This window comes from Seriola aureovittata, chromosome 11, assembly GCF_021018895.1.
Source record: "Seriola aureovittata isolate HTS-2021-v1 ecotype China chromosome 11, ASM2101889v1, whole genome shotgun sequence".
In the NCBI taxonomy this organism is placed as follows: domain Eukaryota; kingdom Metazoa; phylum Chordata; class Actinopteri; order Carangiformes; family Carangidae; genus Seriola; species Seriola aureovittata.
The window spans coordinates 5,515,150-5,537,634 of NC_079374.1; the positions used below are offsets into that span (position 1 = coordinate 5,515,150).

The 22,485-nt window shown below is 41.4% G+C and overlaps 1 protein-coding gene across 3 annotated transcripts in view; it reads right to left on the reverse strand.

The window, feature by feature from the left end:
* Positions 1-21,109, reverse strand: part of si:dkey-91i10.2 (uncharacterized protein LOC555224 homolog) — a 60,844-nt gene extending 39,735 nt beyond the window's left edge. For 2 of the 3 annotated variants that reach the window (XM_056388744.1, XM_056388740.1), the window contains exon 1: positions 20,800-21,109. The gene's annotated coding sequence lies outside the window, so the exon portion shown is untranslated. Of the gene's footprint in view, positions 1-2,114; positions 2,264-20,799 lie in introns of those variants that run through there. The other variant, XM_056388742.1, reaches the window with a different exon arrangement.
* Positions 21,110-22,485: the final 1,376 nt, after the last annotated feature.

Below are 22,485 nucleotides of genomic sequence, written 5' to 3' on the forward strand. Positions count from 1 at the left end.
TGTTCAAGGCATCGCTCTGGAAACCACAGAAAGTTATAACCAACTCTGGAGCCTTTTAGCCACTTTTAGCTTAGCATACTTTTGGTTTATGTCATAACTTCATCTTCATCAGCAGTAGACACAAAGCTCTGATAAACTCAGTGTTTACTATACCTGCCCAAAACCATACAGTCATGGCAAGCAGACAGGTTTAGCAAGTTGCTGGTGAATAAAGAAAAGCATTTAACAGCTAAAAAGCCAGATATTCTTCTGAGGAGGTGTCGCAGACTAAAAAGGAAAAGGGAGCGTTGGACGTAAATTCACCAGGTTCAGGTTCATCACATTAGCCAAACTTTATCAGCACATAAAATAAAATAAATTGAGCTGCGTGATTTTTTTTTTCAGGTTGTTTCATTTGAAGTCAATCAGCAAGAATATCAAATATTCTCTGGTTCGACTTTCTCATATGTGAGGATGTTTATTAATATCATACCAAATTTAATTCAGTTGAGTTTTGGATTGTGAAAAAAAAAAAACATCACCTTGGATTTTCATTATTTGTGGATGAACATCTTTCATTCATTTCTTACATTTATAAACTAAACTATTTACTGATTTGTCATATTCGATATGAGCTTTTATAACACACTATAAGCAGCTATAATTGTTTGTATCCCCTCCTGTGAGGTATCCATAAGTGAAGGTTGCTGTATAAATAGATAAACGATGACAATACAGTAAAACACAGGTGTTTATAAAATGATATAAAATGTCTTTATTGAATAAATGTTGACAAATACTGTTCATTGGCAAACAGTTTCATGAGCCCTTATAGCTGTTTACAACTCATTACAGTGTTATAAACCATCCATTAAATGTTTATATTCTGCTTACAAATGTGAAATAGTGGGTTAAAGTAAAGTGCTGACTCTCTTCTTCAGTCATTTTCTACTCATATACATGAATATTGGCAAGATATTGTCAATAATATCATCATATTGATTCCAACCATATCAGTCATCCCTGGCTGCACCTCTAGTTTACATATGAGGCCACAGACCGGTTGATATTCATGCTGCTCTGTGAACGGCCAACAACACACACAAGCACAAACACAAGGGGCTGCAGAGGAGTACACTATCGACCAACCAGGAATTTATCAGCCACAACAATTAATCTTGTGGGAGGCGGGTAGCGACTCTGTGAGTGTGTGTGTGTGTTTGTGAATCTCTAAATGTGCCTCTGAGGGAGAAATGGGGCGAGACTACAAGATCATATTGGAGATATCATTCCTGCTGACCGCCCCTGACACACACTCACAGACAGACAGACAGATAGACAGACAGACAGACAGACAGACAGACAGACAGACAGACAGACAGACAGACCACATGCAAATACAGACACACAAGATTTTAGAGGGTCAGTCAGGCATGAGGAGAAGCTCCTCACATTCCCTCTACCTGCAGATCATATAACATTTTCAGAGATGGTTGAGCATCCAGACCAGACTGGATCTATCCATCCTGCTTTTCTTCTTGGAGATACTTTCACCTTTTGAGTTATAACTATGGTTCAAGTCAGCTTACAAAGAACACGCTTGATATGCAGTATGAAGATCTGAATAAGCAAACAGTACAGAGGGTTGTAAAACTGAGCTGCACTGTCAAAGGAGCCTAAAAGAGCTATCTGTGTCTATGCAAAGCGTCACATTACACCTGCTGTCATCCCCCTGACTTCCCTCCATACAAGGCTACATGAATTATTGAGCAATCCCTGCTTTGTCAACTACAACACCGCCGATTGAGCGGAATAAATACTCAACCTGCTTACGCCATTCATAAAATGACAATATCCATGCACGCAAAAGGTTGTTTCCAAGACGGAACAGGGAGTAACCCGAGTACAATGATGCTGTTATAAAAGAAAGCATGATGTTAAAGAGAATCCATGCAGTCCTGTCACTCACAAAGCAGAGCACATGCTTCCTCTTCATCTCTAGTTTTTTCCAACCACCGGCAACAACTGTCTCCACTCTGCAGCTCTGTCCACCGGAGAGGCAGAGCTCCCGGTGCTACAAACTCCTCACCACAAGAAGATAAAGGGCAGGAATATTCGCAGCTTTGTGTACTCACCTTTGTCATGAGGCCAGTGTATGTTTGGTGGTCGGCGTGTGTTATGAGCTCCGCGGCGCAGCAGGCAGCCTCTCCTCTCCGTCTCGCTCCCACCGCGAGCTGGAGTAGAGTGCGCGCGTGTGTGTGTGTGAGAGAGAGAGAGAGAGAGAGAGAAAGAGAGAGCGAGAGAGCGTGTGTGTGTGTGTGTGTGTGTGTGAGTAGGAGCCCTCTCACTGGCTATTGTTACAGGGAAGGGAGCCAAACTGAGCATGCTCCAACATGAACAGCCCTTGTGGTTGGCATGGAAACCGGGAAGCGGCTGTTGTGTTTGAGTTGTGAGGTGCTTTCTGTTATGCGCACGAACTCACACACGCACACACACACACGCACGCACACACACACACACACACACACACACACACACACACACACACACACACACACACACACACACTAAAACACACACACAAACACACACACACACACACACACACACACACACACACACACAGCAAAGTGCAGGCAGGTGCTGCTGCTCTATCATCGTCCTGGCCACGTTTCGACACTTGATTAATCCTTAATTCTCCCTCATTTTATTCCCTTTACTCAGAATGAAGCTGACAGCTGCTCTCTCAGCCGATGACCTGAATCACATACACAAGTTCACAAGGTGTCCTGGATAAAAGTAACCAACCACAGGCCAGAGTTCTCAGTAAAACACCTGATTTTTTAAATCTGGTAAAACCCCAAATGTGACAAATAACAACAGAATCAGTGACATGAACGTATCATAAGAAAACTCTGATGGAGATATTGTGTCTAAATGAATGATTACAAGCTACACAGATGAGTCAGAGTGAGAGACCTTGCAGCTCTTTTCCGATGAGTACATTTTATGCTTTCATTACCAAGTCAACAGTCGAGAGATGACAGGAAATAAGGGCAGAGAGAGTTGAAGAATGACATGCAACAAAGCCCCCCATGGGCGCCGCCTTATCCTGGGCCTCCACAGAGTTCCAGTGAGAAGTCTTTCATGGAAGAATATCTACTTTTAATTGGTACCACTGTTGTAAGTCAGTCTTACTGGATGTAACGAAGCATGTAACATAACTTTAACATAACTTTCCAGAACGGTCTGTCCTGATTCATAATTTACTGGGCAGCGCACTGGCGCAAATTAAAGTAGAAATAAAGTATGTGGATACGCTGCCAGAATTATATCTTAAGTAAAGCTGATGAAGACACGTTGGAAAATGTATCTTTTTAGGAGCATCAATTTAGTGTGTTATTCTAATGCACCAGATAAAAAACGTGTATATGCATATACAAGGCTATTCTTTAATTCTTATAGTAGAGTTTCTGTCTGGGTTGTTGCCAAGTTCTAACAGAGATCTTTAAACAAATAAGAACTTATATTTTTGAGGATATTATAGATTTTAAAAAATAACTCAATAGGATGAGCGAATAGTTAAACTATTTTCCAGTCCTTTTCTAGTCCTCACAAGGAAAATGATTATTAAAGTCAAATCCCCCAAAAACAACATGTGCCTACGTCCACAACAAAGCCCTATAGTGGCTGAAGGAAGCAAAGGAGGAAGTAGTAGGATGTATGTGAAAAAAAAAGACCAATATTTATTACCCACCATCCATGTTGGTTTCTTTTAACCATGTCTTTCCTTAACTTTCACCAAGTGGTTATTGTTGTAACCATGACAACAAATGCCCCTCAACTTTAAGTGAAACCATGATATTCCCCATCCTAACCAAGTTGGTTTTGTGCCTAAACCTATAACGAAACCTCAACCATGGTGCTGTCGCATCATATAACATGATGTCACCGTGTCAATAGAGGCATCAGGTCAGACTGAGCTGCTGTGTGTCATTCTGGACATCCAGCATTCAGTATTTTGTTGTTTAATTTGGATGACTAGTTGTGAATATCATGAGTATCACGTCAATACTGATATAATACAATAATAACTACTATAATAAATTGATCTGGCCTTTATTTACATTACAGATGTGAGTGTTATTGACTGTGAAGGGCTGCATTATGCAGTAGAGTAGAATCTCATTAGAAGAAGAAGCAAATAATTGACACCAATCAATATGAATTATGAAAATGAATGGATTAGTAGGTATTCCTGTATCACCACACAGCACTTGTCCTCACATACTACCAGCGTGGGTTTAAAAATGAATCTGCATCTCAATAAAATCCCATTTTCCTCATTAATATGCAGATTTATTTACACAGCAGGAAGCTCAAAATCTAATCGGATCATGTGCTCTGTCAGAGGAGCATGTGTCATAACAGGCTGCGCATCAAACATCATGCATGAACAGTGAGTAAGTGCGTTACAGAATTAAGCCGAGGCCCTGCTATCAGAGTATGTGTCCAATGCTTCAGTTTGCCATTTGCTTGCCATATGCAGAGAGACTCCGGGGGCATCCCACAAACACAACTTCCTGTGGGAATAACAGTCACGAAAGGCACCACGCAGGCATCAGCCAGACGGCTCTTGGCATGTTTGTGTCCATGAAACAGAGTACAAAACAGAGCTCCAGTTGCCTTATTGCCAGAATTACACCGAAGCCGACGCCTTCTTTCTTTCCTTCCCCACATCCATACGCACTAAAAACACCGCGTCCTTCACTTTGCTTACTTTACCCTGACAGCAAGAACAAGTGACAGAGCGAGAGAGCAGCGAGATATGAGGCGTTAGTGGAGCCATTATCAGCGGTCAATGCAGCCCACTCGCAGTAGGGGGTGCGTTCACTAAGCACCTGCTGTTCTGCATCACAAGGCTTTCCTGCCCTCAACAGAAGGACAGTAAAAACGTCCAAGGCTGTTAACGTGTTTATTCAGTGTTTAACAGCTCCATCGCACATCAAAAAAAATCAATATGGCGACCACAGGAGGGCATTAATCTGAGGATGGAGGTGGGTCTGTGAGTTTATGTTTATTAAGTATATGAGTATACAGTAATATAAAGTGTGCAATCATTGCCAAACTGTTGAAATCCACGTTTACAATCAATATTGACCATTTGAATTTTACTGCACACGGTGGCTGCTCTTGACTTGTCGTCTCCATGACGCTACCAGGCAATCAGCACAGACTCCAGGAAGTCACTTTACATGACAGTGAAGCTGCTTTCACTGAACTCCACAACAGTCTGACAAAATGCATATAATGACTTAAATAAATTAGTTGCAGCTAACATATTAGCCTAGTTGCACTCCTTTAAGCTCTGGTTTGGTCTCGCCAACTCAAATATCTGGATTTTTTGGCTGCTAAATGTTCTGTTTTCCGCACCAGCTGGTCTCCGACGGCCAGTCTGCTGTGTGGGCTGAGCAGCCAGTGTACAGTGGGTTTATCAGAGCTTGTTTGCTGATGACAGCTACCTGCCGCTCCTGGAAACAGCAGAATCCACACACTCTACAACCAAAACAATGAGCTAAAAGAGGCTAAAAAAGCTCCACAGAGGTGCAAAACCTGTGACTATGACTGACACCATTATTGGATCCATTGTTATATAAGTCTACTGTATGCAGACTATTTATAGTTGGCTGTCTTGGTGTAATGTGCTCTGGCTTTGCTCTAACTTGTGCAGATAATGCGCACTGTCATTTCTGGTTTGAAAGCCCAGACATGTTTGTGTAGAAGCCAAAAAGAAGAAGCCTTCACTGCAGGGTGTATATATGAGTGTGTGTGTGTGTGTGTGTGTGTGTGTGTGTGTGTGTGTGTGTGTGTGTGTGTGTGTCTGTCTGTTAGTGTTGAGGTTGGCCCTGTCCTGTTATCAGACCCATACAGAGGTGTAGGTTTTACTGACACCAAGGGTTGAGATGAGATGTATCCACTGAGCTGTCCTGCTCCGCCCGGCGACACATGGCTAGATAATTTATGAGGGCTTCACCATTGGTTCAATAATTCATAGGGCCCTCGCTCTGCCGTTGGTGAGTCACGGACAAGCCTTTTACTGAGAAACGAAGGAGAGGGAGTAAGACACAACGAGAGAGAGAGAGACATTTGTGGGGTGCAAACTCAATAAGAACTTGCCACACCATTACTTTCTGAGGCCTGTTAAATATAGCACAGCCTCCATGACTCAGGGGAGGAGCCGCGAGACGAGATGAAGGAGGGTGAAGCCAGCTTTTAGTGATGAGTAAGTAACCGTGGGAGCCATGAAAGCATGAAGCAGCCTACTGAAGCAGAGGGCTTTCCTGAACCAGTAAACACAGCAGGAAGTAAAGACAAGACAGGCTTCACTCATGTCATTTGTCCACAATATTACACACACACACACACACACACACACAGATGAGGCCTAATAGAGTGTGTGCACAGGCAGTGTGTTCACACAATCCACACCTCAGTGCTGCACAATAGCTGTTACTGTTAGCTTTACTAGAGAGGAACGATGCATTGTTGTTGACCCCCTTGGCTGGATGGAAATGTTTACATATCTAAGGGGGGAGGAGTGTGTTAATACAGGACAACGCAAATAATTTCCTCTGCCAACGCATTCATCCGGCGCTTGATTACTTGGCAACCACGGGGGCATTGTGGGGGACAGTGTAGTCCTTTGATGCCTGACAATCGATAGAGTGATGGGCGACTGGTGGGAGGTTGATGGAGGGTACAATGCACAAAGGAACGCGGTGACACACATACAGGAAAGTAGCCACAGGCTTGACACACTGAACTATATTTAAATAATCAACCGGGTCTTTGTCCACTGACATTAAGGTAAACTTGGGTAAATTTGGTCAATCAGAATGAGTTCTACGTTCTGTAATATTGTGTTTTTTTTTTCTATACATCACGTCTGGTGTAGACGTTTGCAAACACATCAATAAAGTGTTGTGCATTTCTGTCTAGTCTGCCTCCCTTTATTCTATAGTGCGAGAAGGGGAGGTGTGTAATAAAGTGTGACTAAATACACTTCAACCACTTGACTTGCTGATTTCATATTTAGTGGTTGCGTTTACACTTGGGTGCATTTCAGTTTTTTTCTTGATTGTTTTATGTTATTGTGCCTGAAGATCAACATAATGATAAGTTGTATTAAGTGATTTACAGGTGACTAATGAAAATCTCTCTGACAGAATATATTAGCAACTATTAAATGCACTGTTGTGAAATGTTGTACGGACATACATCGATCCCAGACAATGAGTTTGAATGACCTCTGTAAATCCTCGAGCACAACTACGAGGTTGAAATCTGTGATTTTGAACGAAAATACTTGACAGCTATTGGATGAATGTCTGTAGACTCTGGTTGCTTTGTGATAAGCTCCTCTACTCTGCCGTTACAGTAGGATATTTGTATCAACACAAACATATTTTGACCAAAAGTACTGAAGAGACGGGGATGCGGCAGGGGAAGTGGCCCACATTCTTCTGCAAAAACTGCTGCCTCATTCACTGATGACGTGTGTGTGTGTGTGTGTCTGTCTGTGTGTGTGTGTGTGTGCAAAACCCACATCCCTGGGAATACAGTCTGCTAGATATACTAACATCTATGGTTGCATCTAATGGGTATTTTTTGTTACCAATTACCAATTATGTTTCATTTAATGGTTCAATTCAGAAAATGTCAGATACAATAAAAATCAAAATGTCCTTCACATTTTCCCACATGTCGAGACGATGAGACGTTCAGTTAATCACCAAACCTGCTAGTTTTCTGTTGTTCAACAATGATGCTTTTCTGCACTGCTGACAAAAATACCAATACCCATATCAAAATCTGGGCCACCTATTATAGGTCCATCAATCGGTGCTAAAACATGTTTGTATTGGGGTGCTCTGCGGTGCAGGCTTGTTGTGATGATCTGCTCTGCTCAGCAACAGCCAAATATGCTGGTGCTAGTGTGTGTGAGTGTGTGTGTGTGTGTGTGTGTGTGTGTGTGTGTGTGTGTGTGTGTGTGTGTGTGTGTGTGATTTTATTGATTGGACCAGGCTAGGAACAGGTGACCGGCCTGGAAAAGGGGAAATAAATGGAAGACAGGGCCGCACATAACCATCATGACCCATTAACCTCATTCATTATTTAATTTTCCATCCGCTCTCAGTAGGTCTGATAGGAAAGAGGGGCTGCTGCACAACTCCATTAAAGTGGCATTTACATGTCAGATGTTACGTAAAGAAAACTCGATGACCCGTATTCTCAGATGTGTCTGTGAATGAATATGTCAGCATACAGTGTGTGTGTGTGTGTGTGTGTGTGTGTAAATGTGTGTGAGTGTGTACACATGTTCCCTCCTGAGCTCTGTATTGGCTGATTTAAATCCCCCATGTGTAGAAGGGGGCCTGCTATCATAATCAGCACGCCTGCAGCCACACAGTACACTGAATGAACCCTGGCCCTCCTGATGGGAAGCCTTGAAATCCAATTTTCCTGTCAATCTACCCGTCTCTGCAGTGTGCCATACAGTCCTGCTCAAAGCTGGATCACTTTGTACCCCATCCACATGTCTCTCTCATCAGCCGCCTTGATTGGTCTCCTCCAGATGATACCACAGATCTGGTTAGCACGACTGATGTAATGCAGGATTATGCTGTTGGAGGCTAATATCGTTTTCATCATCATTTCCAACTTGAATATGCACTAAACTGGCTCCCCGGCTGAAATATCACCACAGGAGAAGGAGAGATGGGCGCTTCCTTCAAAATGTTAAACAGTTCTATCCTACTTCACGTGATGGCGCCTCTTTCTGCCAAGAGGCATCAGCATGTATCTGAATCTGAAGTATTAGCCAAATAGGAAATTGGCAAGCTGCAGCACAGAAATGTGACCGAGTTTCATTATCGAATGGAAAACTCTCTTAATATTCAACCTACATTAATCGACAATAAAGACATGATCGTTTCCACATGGACGTCTCCGTGCAACGCATCCACATCTGTGCAGTGGACTGGATGTATTGAATCGCCAGAACAGAGAGGAAAGCAGAAGAAATGTTGGCTGGATTATTTTGGGTAGAGGGAAGATTAGCCTCTGAAACACAGAGATCAATGTTATTCCTCTTCTCCGGAGAGGCGGCGGCTCATAAAGACTCTGAGCTGCGTGGGAGGCAGAAATAAAAACACATTAGCCATCAGAATTCAACCGCGGCAATCTTCATAGTAATAGTAGGAAGCCTGGGCGTACTGCAGAAAATTCAGCATTTACACATCAATAGAGAGGGCTGGCTGAGATGTATTATAATGCAGAATATTCAGACAGTGGGCGAGGCTTTTTGAATCTCAATGACACTGTACTCGGGCCGAATGAAGGCAACAAGCGCTGGCTGTGAACTGCTGAAGGGGGTTGTTCTGCATGAGGACGAGGCCCATGTCTGCACCAAACACAGTTGTGCTGAAGGGTGCGACATTATGTAACGCCGGTGACATAACCAAGGGTCCAAGGAAAGAGCGGGAAGCCACACAAGGTCGCTGCCCTTTGAATAACGGCACGTGGAAAAGCCATTAGAGGAGACCTCGGGCTATCTCTGGATCTAAAGGTACACCCAGCAGTGACGCAGCTGCCATAAAAAAAAAGGAGCTTCTAATGTTAAACACAGAAAGAAATGAAGACACTGTGGGAAAAGCTGTTGTTTATGTAAGTGTACAAAAAGTACGGATTTCGCAAGGAGGTTAAACCGTAGGAATCAACGTGCCAGCCAGGCTGCGTAATGAGTGTGTGTGTGTGACAGCTGTAAATCATGTCTGTGATATTAAAAACAGGTGTGCAGTGTTTACGTCTCAGATAACCTAAACTAGTCTTCCTAGATTGTATTTCATATCATCTCACTAGTAACTGATGTATAATTTTTCCAGTAAATAAAGACAAATGTAATGACACATGTATGTTGTATCATGACAGCAGCAGGAAATAAGAAATGAATTGGAGAGGATTATTATTGGTTTTTAAATTATTATTAATCAAAGCGCACTTTAAATGACATAACTGAACTGCAGCAGTGAGACCACAGGCAGCCAGGAAGTCTTCTGTCAGACTCTCATACATGAACAAATCTGACAAGCTCCAAAGCTCCCAAGTGGCAATTTTAGCCTACAGATATTAACAGTTTGGCATTTATAGGTGTCAAGTGTCATGGCCAGTGTTGCCAGACTGTAAGAGCCCAATCACAATCTAGGAAATCTTCATTTAGGAAAGGGTTCATAAGCTCAAAACCACAATTACAATAATGAAAAATTTCTAATTGACTATAATATACAATATGAACGGAATAAAATAAAAGTCTTTTAAATACAGAATAAATGTTAAAAGTTTTCACTCATGTGAACAGATGTAAGGTTTTGCATTTAGTACATAATAATCGAAATAGGAAAAAACTGTTTCAACATAAACAGCATTTGGTTTGGTCAGTCATCAGTTATCATTCATTGCATGTCAAGCTGAACAGCACCAATCTCAATGGTTAAACTTGGATGAGAGAAGGGATCAATTTATTGAAATATATCCTGACTTATTGTCAGTGGAAATCAGTCAGATGCCACAAAAAATAGTCCAAATGATCATCATCTCTTCAACATAATCTCTCCGACATTTTAAAATTATTTCACTATTTTGTAAGTATTTCACTACTTTAAATAAGGTGTTACAGCCCGATATGGAAACACTGGTCGTATGGGAGCTGGTGTCATCCTATCACCATCTCCAGCTGCTGGGTCAAGTCAGGTCAAGTCAAGTCTATGGGTTTGTAGTGCTGAACCATGTCAGTAGCTGGATCTTGACTAATTTCTAACAAGACTAGGTCAAAACCTGGTATATCCCAGGACCGGACAGTCTCAGTGAATCGAACTTTGCTTCAAACGCGCTACGTCGGCAACACTGCAGGCTATAAACTCCCCCCTAATGGAAACTGGTTGCACTAATTCATTTTGATCACTCAGTCAGTCAGCAACATTCGCAAAATTGTGGTTCATCCAAAAAAGACAAGATCAGTAAAGGATATTTTCATCTGGATTTAAAGGGCCCAACAGTTCTTGTTCCTGCTGCAAGAAAATGTTGATCACTGCTTCTAAAAGGATCCAATCAAGTCCAGTTTTCTGAAGCCTGAAATTACACATTTGTCTCAGAGGGCTTTACAGTACTCTACATATGATTCTTCCTTACACACATCTTTAAACCCTTAAACCCCACAGCATCTTGTGGTAATAGAGCAGCACTGTTTCTATTTCAGCACTTCATGGCGGAGAGACACAGAGGGAGAGACAGGAAGAGGAGGGAGGATGTACAGACCAGTAGTTTAATCCAGTTTTTACCAACCAAATTGCTAAAGGCAAAGCAGTTACACTGGAAGTCAGTGCAGGGACTTCAGCCTCTTGAACCAGTCTGTTTCCCTCAGGACGCTGCTGATCAACTAACCAACCTTTTTGCCGCTTTCAGGATAATCCCTCCTCCTGGTAAAAAGGTGCTCTGACCTGAATCCTAATGGTCCGGTGGAAGGTTTTGAAGGTAAACAAATGCAGAACACACACACACACACACACACAAACACAACAAGCAGAGGCCGTCTTCAAGCTGTCAGGTGGAGCAGCGCAGAGGTTTTCAGTCTCATTAACATTCTGCATCTGGCTTCACATCACACACAAACACACACACACACACACACACACACACACACACACACACAAGCACACATCTCCTCTGAGAGAGAGAAATATATTTTGCCAATGCCTATTCTGTACGGACTGGAAACCCTGAGAGAACAATACCTCACTGTGTGCAGCGAACATTTCTTGCTCTTTAACAAAAACACTCACAGGCAAAAATCCACTCAGTCATAATTCCATTTTTGCTATTTTTTTATATTGTGGAACAGAAACTAATGGTTAATTACTGCAGGGGTAGCCACTGGGATCTGGTGAGTGATTCTTGTTGTCAGAGGAGATTAAAAAAAAAATCACTACAGTCTGAATCTGTTACAGTTTCATAGCTGAGAGCAGTGAGACAGAGATAGCATCATATCAGGTGATAACGTAGAACTGCAGAGGAAGAAGAAGAAGAAGAGCTGGGTGAAACTCTAACTGAACCTGTCACAGTGTGAGATATTCAGTGCTTTATAAAATATATTCTTCAATGGATTTTACTGTTATGAAACCGCTCATATGGCATCATGGTGATACCTGAATCCGAAGTTTAAAAAATGATGGTCATTTTATCTGCTGTGGTTGTTTTATGTCTCAGTGTGGTTACGTAATGCCCTGAGGTTTTGGTTCATCTGAGCAAATTCCATCAACCACATTGAATTGTTAAAAAACAAGGACAGAATCTAAAAGAGAATCACGTTTTTAAACTTGTTAAAATTTCCATATGATGTTTTTTATATAACACAAAATATATCGTGAGTGAAATAAGCAGTCAGCGCTATGACTGCGTAGTTCCACCTTGGAACTGCAGTGAACCAATGACAGTCTCATAAAAACGGATTCAGACAGCCAGGGATTCATACGCCATGTAACCTAAGAAACCAATCCCGACAAGGGGCGGGGCAAAACAAACCCGAAACCTCGTCAGTACAGAGAATGAGAGTTTGAAATTGGCAACACCGCCGCTGCCGTTCTGATACGTCTCCTAGTCAACGATTTGGGTGCACAACAAACTCCTCACTCCTCGACAAAGTCGTGAGTCTGGGTCTGACTGAGGCTGAGTCGCTCCGATGTTTCCTCCACTACCCATCTTGATACGCTCTGCTCTTTCACCTGTCAACCTGGGGCCTATCACCTGAGGGGTGAATGTAAAACAGAGATAACAAAAATAAAACTCCTGACCGCTTCAATGGGGGAAAGACAGAATCTGTTTTTTCTTTCTAATGTAAAGTGACCGTTCTCTACTTTCTCTTCACTGTTGCCTTGAGGAAGAATCAGACAGACATGCGTCATGTGGAATTAGTGGTGGGAGATACAGGTGAAATCTTTCATATGGAATCTGACATTGCAGGAACAGATAGATCTTTACCAATTTAGTGAATTAAATATCTGACAAATCAAGGTGCTTCATCACATTTATATGAAAAAAATTATAAATTCATCATTGCCATAAAGCAGCACTGCTCACAATGTGCAAAACATTCTCTAATTTACAGTATAAACTGTTCAGTAACATCTCTTCCAGTTGACAAATTTCTGTTCTCTTATGACATCTATTGTCTTATCACCCAAGCCTAGTGTGAAACTGTTCACTTCAAACTATCTCCTCCACTTCAGCACCCATCTCTGTGCATCTCTACTGCAGCAACAATGACATAATCCCTCTCTGGCTTCCCACCATTGCAATATATGATCAATCTGGCGACACCGTTTTGAATCCTTGTCTCCACAGTTCTTAGTAAAAAAAAAAAGAAAAAAGAAAATTGCCCCTGCCCCACTTGAGATGGATAAAATAGAAAACGATAGGTTTAACACAAGTGTTAATGGGGAGTCTGCACACTTTATCTCCAGCTGAGCCTCGTTTTTTCCTCTTCAGTGGGTAAAAAGAAAGAAGCAATGAACAGAACTCGTACAAATGAAACTTTGGACAGAGTGGAACAGACAGGAACATTAGAGCGTGGAGCGTAGAGAGAGAAAAGGAGAAAAAGAGGTGGGGAAGATGAGAGCCAGGTTACAAATGGTTGTTAGGAATGAAGGTTGGGTGGAGTGAGAACAGCTTGAGCTCTGCCTGCACCTTTACTCATGGTTACACTTGATGATGGGTGGAGAGGTCACACATTGAGGGAGCCTTCACTCTGCCACAGGCTGTCAGCGAGGTCGCGCTTTGAGAAAAATGACTGCTCTGACAGGAAGCTGCTGCTGATGGCTGAGGTAACGTTAAAGGCTTTTGTCTGACTTATTAGAAACGCCTTATGCTTCACACGCAAGAACTGCAACGCCAGATTTCCAGGTGATGCTAGAGTTAAGAGGGATGTAGGAAGCAGCAAAGACTATTATCATTATTAGACTGAAAAAGCTCTTTCATGGTGATGTATAAAGGCAATATGAAACAATCTATGCTATAAAAGAATAGGTTCAATTAAAGAAACAGAAACATGATGCATTTCTGAAAATTGTACTTTTTTTTGGTTTGTTTTCTTCTTCTGGTTTGTAAAAATGATTAAACAGTTTACACTGTACTTTAAACTGGCTTTTCTATTTACCATCGATTACGACACACAGTTGCAGGTTCTGTACTATTATATGCTAATACTACCAGGCTAATAAACCTGAATAGATTATGCAGGCTAATCCAGATAATATTATTATGGGATGAGGGCTGCATTAGAGAAGGAACACGCAGACGTCTCTCATGCAGACATTAGAAATGAATGAACAGCAAGTAAACCACAGCAAATGACACGTCTCTCATGTAAATTACTGAATATATTAGGTTTTGGAAAACCAAATGCCGCAGAGAACACAGCAAATAACTTCTACAGAATGGAAATGATCAGGGTGTGCAGCTTCAATCAGGTTTCTCAGCATTTCTATAGCCTCAATTTTAAGTATTTACATTCATTTACTGTATTTATGTACGTTTGTTAACCTTTCTTGTTTGTTGCCCTTACAAGGAGGTTGTGAAATTCATGTTTTCATATGTGAAATTAGATATTTTATATGTGAACTATCTGTGCCGGTATATGACTTCTTCACAAGCGAAATGTTGTTTGGTCCGTGAATCTATCACATGTGAAGTGGTGATAAACGTGTGAAACATGTGTCACGAACATCACATTTTCTGTGAGTACAACACAATAAAACGTCGTAAAGATTCTTAAATACAATGAACTAATGGATTGCAAATGTAAATGCATTAAATCATAATGCTCCTCAGAGTGACATTATTTGTATTGTATTATCGAATTTATTACTAATGCATGAAGGTCGAAGCAGTATTTCCCAAGTGTCGCTGGTCAGGAGGAGTTCATCTCACCTACTTAACACAATGTTTAGCAGTTTAATCCATTGAACAATTCAATTTATCTAATTAGAAGATATTACAATTTGGCTGTAAAACCCTAATTAGTAACTACAGCTCTCAAATAAATGGGGTAAAAAGAACAATGTTTGCCTCTAAAGTGCAGTCGAGGTATAAAGTAGCAGACAACGGGAGTAATGAAGTATAAGTACCAAAAATTGAAATTGTATTTAAGTAGTTTGAGTTTGAGTTTCCACGGCTGAGTACAGCCCAGCTTTACAGTAGACTGAACCCAAACATACCCAAGCAGGCTCGACAGCAATATTATGATTTAATTCTAATAAGCACAGTCTGGGGTTGCTGAGAGTGTGTTGTTTATCTCACAGAAACATGAAATTCCAAACTCATTATATCAACCAAATCTCTGCTCGCTCTCTCTGCATATCAAGGCGAGGAGAATCAACCCCCAAGGTTGAGAAGCTCACGGATAGTATCAGAGTCTGATACACTGTCAGTGTCCTTCACAGCACTGCTGCATGTGTGTGTGTGTGTGTGTGTGTGTGTGTGTGTGTGTGTGTGTGTGTGTGTGTGTGTGTTCATTTGAAGAGCCCTCACAGCCGACCGGCCTCGTCAGACTGACGGAGCATGGATGCTAAACGCTTGTATTAGCATTTTATCAAGCGACCTTCCTGCTCTCCAGTCTGTCTCGTAAAAAAACTGATTTCTCTTTCACCCCCGCCCTCGCTTTCCCTCAGTGAAGACACAGCAAGTCGCTCTACATGACCCAAACTGTTCAGATCACTCTCACAATATTAACCGCGTCTCCAAGACTGTGCGGCCATATTTTGATGGTGTGCACATGCAGCATAAAAGGGTATAATTAACTGTTTCACCTCCAGCAGCAGCGTTTCTCGATGGTCTCTCTGAAGCAGTTTAATGTTGCCACAGCTGCCTGGTTCTTAATTACTCCACTGGTAATTAGTGGTTGTCCACAACTGGGATAGGGACTTTAGACTGTCATCCACCCACAATGCCCTTTGTTGATTGTGTTTTCTGGTAAAATGGGGAGGATGGGTGACACACACACTCACACACGCGCACGCACACACACACACACACACACACACACACCGTCAGGCATGCTGCCTTCATGTGGCTGTGCATGCAGCTGTGACTGATGTTCTAACAGGACACGAGGGGATGAGTTACAGTTTATCCTGCAGGCAGGACACGAGAACAAAGGAGGTTCTCAGGGGACAACAGAGTTCAGTGTGCGAGCTTTGACGATGTTTGGCTGCCTGAAACACACTCCCATTGTCATATATTTGACCATTTTTGCCTCAAATTCCAAAACAAGATGACTTCAACAGCCTCGATATCAGAGATGTCTTCTCCAGTGCATTATCTGGGCCAGATTTTTCTTTTCTTTTTTTTTTTTTATGAAGGTATAATCACTGCGCTCTTTAATCAAGGTGGCATTCCTCTCATCAAGGCTGAGTGTCTTCTGGCTGAGGTCAACAGCAAAGAAGAGGGTACATCTGTCTAGACTCTGTTCTGCTTTTTACTATTTTAAAAATGTTATATAACCGACTCAAGCCAAGCCATGAGATTTGCACCTCAGAAGACTCAAGTCAACAAAAGCTGCTGGAACCGGTTATACTGCGCATGATAGGGCTGGGTGATACGGTTGTAATCAGCGTACCTGCTTATCCAGTGGAAGGTCACGGGTTCTGAAGCCTATCCGACCGTAAAATGGGTGAGAATCAGGCTACAACCAGGACAGATCGCCAGTCTATCGTAGGGCTGACACAGACAATCACTCACACTCAGATTCACTCAGAAGTAACCACTGCACTTCCATCGTGGTTGAAAACATTATCAAAATGTAATCGATGTTGAGCGTGAGCTTTTTTTTCTCCAGGCGGAGCTAACCCAGTTATCATTATGTAACCGCAGTTCCATACTTCGGTCACATAGTGACAACAAGACTGTGAGATGCAGTTGAAAGCTCCAGAAATAAAGTAGGAGATATTTCTCTGGTATTACAATATATATCACAATATGGCAAATGTATTTTAACACATGTGAAATAACCAAACGTTTATTCAATGAACTATGGCCCAGTGTGAAACTTGAAATCACTAATTTGGACATCTGATCGTCACAATATGATGTCACTCTTGCTTTGATTTATCAGCTTAAAGACACTCAACTCAAAATGCAAGTGTGTGTTTTATGATCAGTTTGTTGGACAGTGCCAAGCAAGCACATAAGCTACATTATTAATATCAATTAGCACAAGCATTGAAATCCATGCAATCCATACAACAGTAATCATATTTCAAATCTACAATGTAGTTATGTAAACCACTTTAATTTTCTAGACACTCGTGTCCGGTGCAAAAAGCAGCTCATAACATACAACCTGAGTCCTTTAATGACCACAGTAATGACTATTACTGAGCAGCTTAGTAATTGGAAGTCAATGGACTAAAAAAACACCTGAACTCTGCCAATAAGTTAATGGAAGGTAATTATACTCTGTCCAGTCAAGCTGATCTTGCTCCAAAACAAAACCAGTACGTTACTATGCCTGTCTCAAGTGTATACATTAGCACTGGAGGGCCCCGGGGCCCTTAGTATACCTCTCATGCATTTCTGCTGGCTTAGCCTGACAGATCGACCTGTCTCGTTAAATCTAGTCCTATTGACTCTGTGTTTAACTGGCTGTGTGTGTGTGTGTGTGTGTGTGTGTGCGTGTGTGTGTGCGTGTAGCTTGCAGGAAGCTATAAGAGTCTGCAGGTCCACTAGCTTGACCTTTTATCACATCACCTCACTGATTAAATCCATGTTGAGCTCAGGTAGGGAGCGACACAGCAACACTGTGGAGGGAAATCTATGATGTTCTACGATGCGCCGTCTCTCACTCAGTTAAACATTAGTCTGTCACGCTCACAGAAAAAGTGAAAGACAAAGGCGCTGAGAGCGAGTTGATTTTAAATTTGCAAACATATTTCTGCAAACACTTCTACTACAGAACTCATCAGAGCTGTAGTTTGGATTTTAGATTTTTTTTTTTCCTTCAGTTTCCCCGTGATGTTTAAAGTCTACTTCACTCCACATTACAGGGAATATAATTCTACATTACCCTGGTGAGGGAATAATGGACCTAAACTTAATTTAATTCAATTTTTTATTTCATTATTACAAAATAATTTTATGTCATTTTTTGTATGTTTAATTAAATTGTAGTCAAATTTTATTTAAAAAATATGAAAATGAGTGTAGTTCATGTGTATTGGTAAAATGTAAACTCCTCCTCAGCAGCAGGCTGCATCAACTGCTCTTAAGTTTCAACTTAGCCTAGTTACATAAGTGTTTACAAAGGGGAGATTAATGCATCACAATACATGCATGCATTACATGGGGATTAGTTGTTTGTAACTGTATACACCTACTTACTCTCAAAGTGAACCAGCTGACAAAGCTAGTGTGTATTAGCTTGCTAATACACAACCCATTTAGAGTGAAGGCATTTCTTCAGTTTTAATAGTGCGGCCCACTGCAGTGCAGTCACTTGTTTGAAAAGAGCTTCGAAGAACTTGGGAAGGATTTTACAGACAAATGGGTTTATGAAGAGCTGACGCAGCCCATCCAGGTTAAAACTAAAACTCCCGGGAACAATACAGACGACAATCACAGCTCTACAGGCCTGTGACCAACACCCCAAATATCCCCGATAATTGTGTGTAGTAGTTGTCCACAAAGCCATCAGTTCATTTAAATTCACCAGCACACAAGAACGGGCCTTGGTTTAACTCCTCCACACATGATGGAGAAGAAAATGGAAAAGACACTTACAATTAGAGTTTCCTAGCAAAACTAATCCAACACTCAAGAATTTGATTCTTCTTAATGAGCCAATCATTTCTGCTTAAAACCAGACACATCAAACATTATGCAAGCGAAGCACTAATACGTGTCCTGTGTCTTCGAGAGAGCACCCGTGACAATTTAAATGGTTTTCCAGTCATGTGACTAGTCAGTCATCTTAGGAAAAAGAAAACCACTCCAACTAAGTCGGTTTCCATCAACTATTCATGTGCAGCAAGCCTGAGGTCCATTATACAGTATTTTCCATTCCTACGAAAACAAAAAAATTGCTGCTAGCGCAAATAACACAGTTTTACTGTATTCATTAACATTATCTGATTGCAGTCTGGAAATCAGCCAGCTTTCCCATCAGCCCTAGAGGCATTTCCAGTCATGGCTTGGATGCATCTGCTTTCTGAGGCCTGAAATGTTGCACTAGAGGACTCCCAGGAGCATCCAAGAGACTGCAGGAACTCCCCCAGGGAAATAAGGAGTAACTGCACTGTCTTACTATTTCATTTACTAAATGGGATCACACAGAGGGAACAGAACATGAAGACTAATACAGTCATCTTTCTAATGCTGCGTGGTGTTAGACTCTCCCATCTTGGGTATAAATCATATGTACAGACAGAAATCCCCTCAGCTGAGTTTCCCTCAGAAGATTCTTACACCATGGTTATACTCCTCCATGTGAGTGTATAGGACTGCCTCACACTGAGGACAGTGTTCAGGCTGTCGGGACAATTCCCAAAGGTGGTGAGAGTTCAGCCTCGCAGCTGTTTCCTTCCTTTGATTCAGGTAATGATGTTAAGTTCTTGAGTGCAGGAGTCAGACCATCATTCGTGATGCAGCCTGAGCTTTGCACCACAGAAACCAATTAAGACCAGTTCTAAATTGAATTAGTAAATTATTTGATTAGTTGATCAAAATAAATTTAATAAAGTGAGATTTGGATAATGTAAATCCTTTATAAATATTAAATTACCAAATATTTGCTGGTCAGAGTTTCCCAAATGAGGCAATTTGCTTTTCACAATTTAATATCACTACGGATTTACTTTTCTTTTTTTACCTCCTCTAGCTGTTCTAGAGCTTTCAGTTATATCACACGATGACTCAGTAGATGGAGTGTGGAACTGTAAATGTTCAAATTTGCATTTTCTCAGCACTTTAAAGGTTAAAGGACTTCTCGTCTCTATTGGCTCAAAAGTTGAGACTGAAAGTTGGTCCTTGAGCTTCAAAAACAGTTGTTGACTAAATAAATGCATACAATATTTAGTATTTCATTATTTATCATATAATAGTAGAACATATCTATGTAATATATGATCTTCTATGGCCAATATATCTCAATACCAGACAAAATAAGAACTTTGAAGACACCACTTTGGGTTCCCTTAGGATGTGATGAGCATTTTTGTCTTTAATTAGATTAAATGTTTAATCAATTCTATAAGGGAATTTAAATGAATTACATTATATATATATTTTTTAAATAGTTAAATGATACGATATTTGCAGCTCCAATTAAAAACACACAAATTCGCAGCTTCTTCTCAGTTATTCAAACAACAGGAGCTGTGGCAGGTTGCAGAGTGATAACACAGGCTACAACTATATCGTCAAAAACGGTGGAAATCTTAAAGGAAAGTCGCCTATAACAGACTTACATGTAGCCCATGTCTAAGGGCTGCTATGGTAATTTGGGGGGGACAACATTAAGCACATTAGAGTCCGTGTAAAACAGCAGAGGACAACAAACACGCACAAGTCCCGGCAGGAACACTTCAGGTGAATTGCAGCATTGACTGTGAAGCAGAAATACTGGCTGCATCAATCAGGCGTCAGTCACTTACCCGCCCTTTTGATTTTAGAGCAAAAACATCATTTGAGTCATTCGCTCCTGTGTAGGCTACTCACTCAGGGTCACTCTCGGGGCGCCTCCGCCTCCATCACATCACAGAGAAGAAGTCCCGTTTCTGTCTGGATTCTGGATCCAGATCAGATCAGATCGCAGGTTGAACCCCGGCAGCTCCTCAGTGAAGGATGTGAATTGAGTTACAGACCGGGATCCGTGCAGGCTGCACCGGAACGGCGCTGCCATGAAATCACGATTTGGTCGGTCATTTATTTACCGCCCGCCCTCCCCTCGTGCTGCTCTGAGGTGGTTTATTTTACCGGAGGATCTCGGATACACGACCTCGTTCCTTTGCGGGTTTCTCCTTGGGAACTGTGCTGCCTTCGGGTCCTGCTCGTAAATTCAAATCCAACGCTCACAGTTTCAAATGATGGAATACGTCTTTCCTTCTTCACATTTTAATCTTGATAATAACGGAGAACCGGTTTGATTTAAATGCTAAGAAATAAATACAGAAATAAATAAAGTTAAAATAAAATTTACTTTTGATTAGCAAAGCAAAAAATGATATTTGAAATGTTTTACTCAGGTTGTATAACTCCTATCACAAAACGTTATACGAATGAACTGAGAATTAGGGTTATTGTGGCCCTGACATAGGGTTAGGGTTAGGGTTGTTTGAAAACAAAAGGCTCAGAGCCATTACAATAGAGAAGATGAACTCCCTGGCTGATGTTATAAAACCAAAAAGTAATGCATAGGAAAAAAACGTTACATGATATTTTGACTTATACCAACTCCATATACCAGATCTTAGATCATAAAGGATTGTGTTTAAATACATTTGCAGCAAAATGTTTAGACCCAGAAACATAGGAAATAGCACTTATGATGTTATAGGTGTGTAATTTTGAGAAGTGTGTATATAGAAGGGAATACACATACTGAATGGACACTGCTGGTGTTTTGTAGTGACAGGTAAATTTGGGTGGGGGAGTGACTGGTAGGGATCTGTACATTTTTAGCCCTTGGTGGGTCGTTGATGTTGTGACTGATATTTCCGACAGCAAGTGAAGACAGCACTAGCCATAGGACCAACGCTCTCACTCTGCTCCTGATTGGTCTAGATGAAAAAAGCTGGCTGTGGCCACTCTCAGCCCATATGTCCCCCCCCCCCCCCCCCCCCCCCCCCCCATCCCACCCCCCAAAGACTCAAAAGGCAGAGAGGCCAGATCATGGTGGTGTTTGCTCTGTATCATTCAGTTTGAGTCAAACCTGAACCTGATGTGTCCTGAGACTTGATTTACACTGAAAATACTCGTCCGGATTAGTAACATCTTATTTGTGACATTGTAATAATGATTGTAACAAGAATACCTGACACTATTTAATGCAATGTAATGTATAATTCAACACTCAACACATCATACCTTTGTGAAAGAGATCATTTTTAAAAGGAGCTGATTTTACTCTACTAGTCTCAAGGCTGATATTTGTGGTGTTGTATTGTACTGCATTACTCTGTAAGGTAATAATAAAGACAGAAAACTAAATATTCAACATTTGAATTGACTGCGGTCTAATACACCATTACCACGAAATACAACCTCAACATTTTAAACTGCAGAGGTGAAGCCAGATTGAAGTCACAAAAACGAGGACTTGAGTTACTTGAGCCTTGAAAGTAGAAATAGTCAAGTCTCAAATTCTCAAGAATAGGCAAAAGAAAACTGCGAGGGACCTGAAAC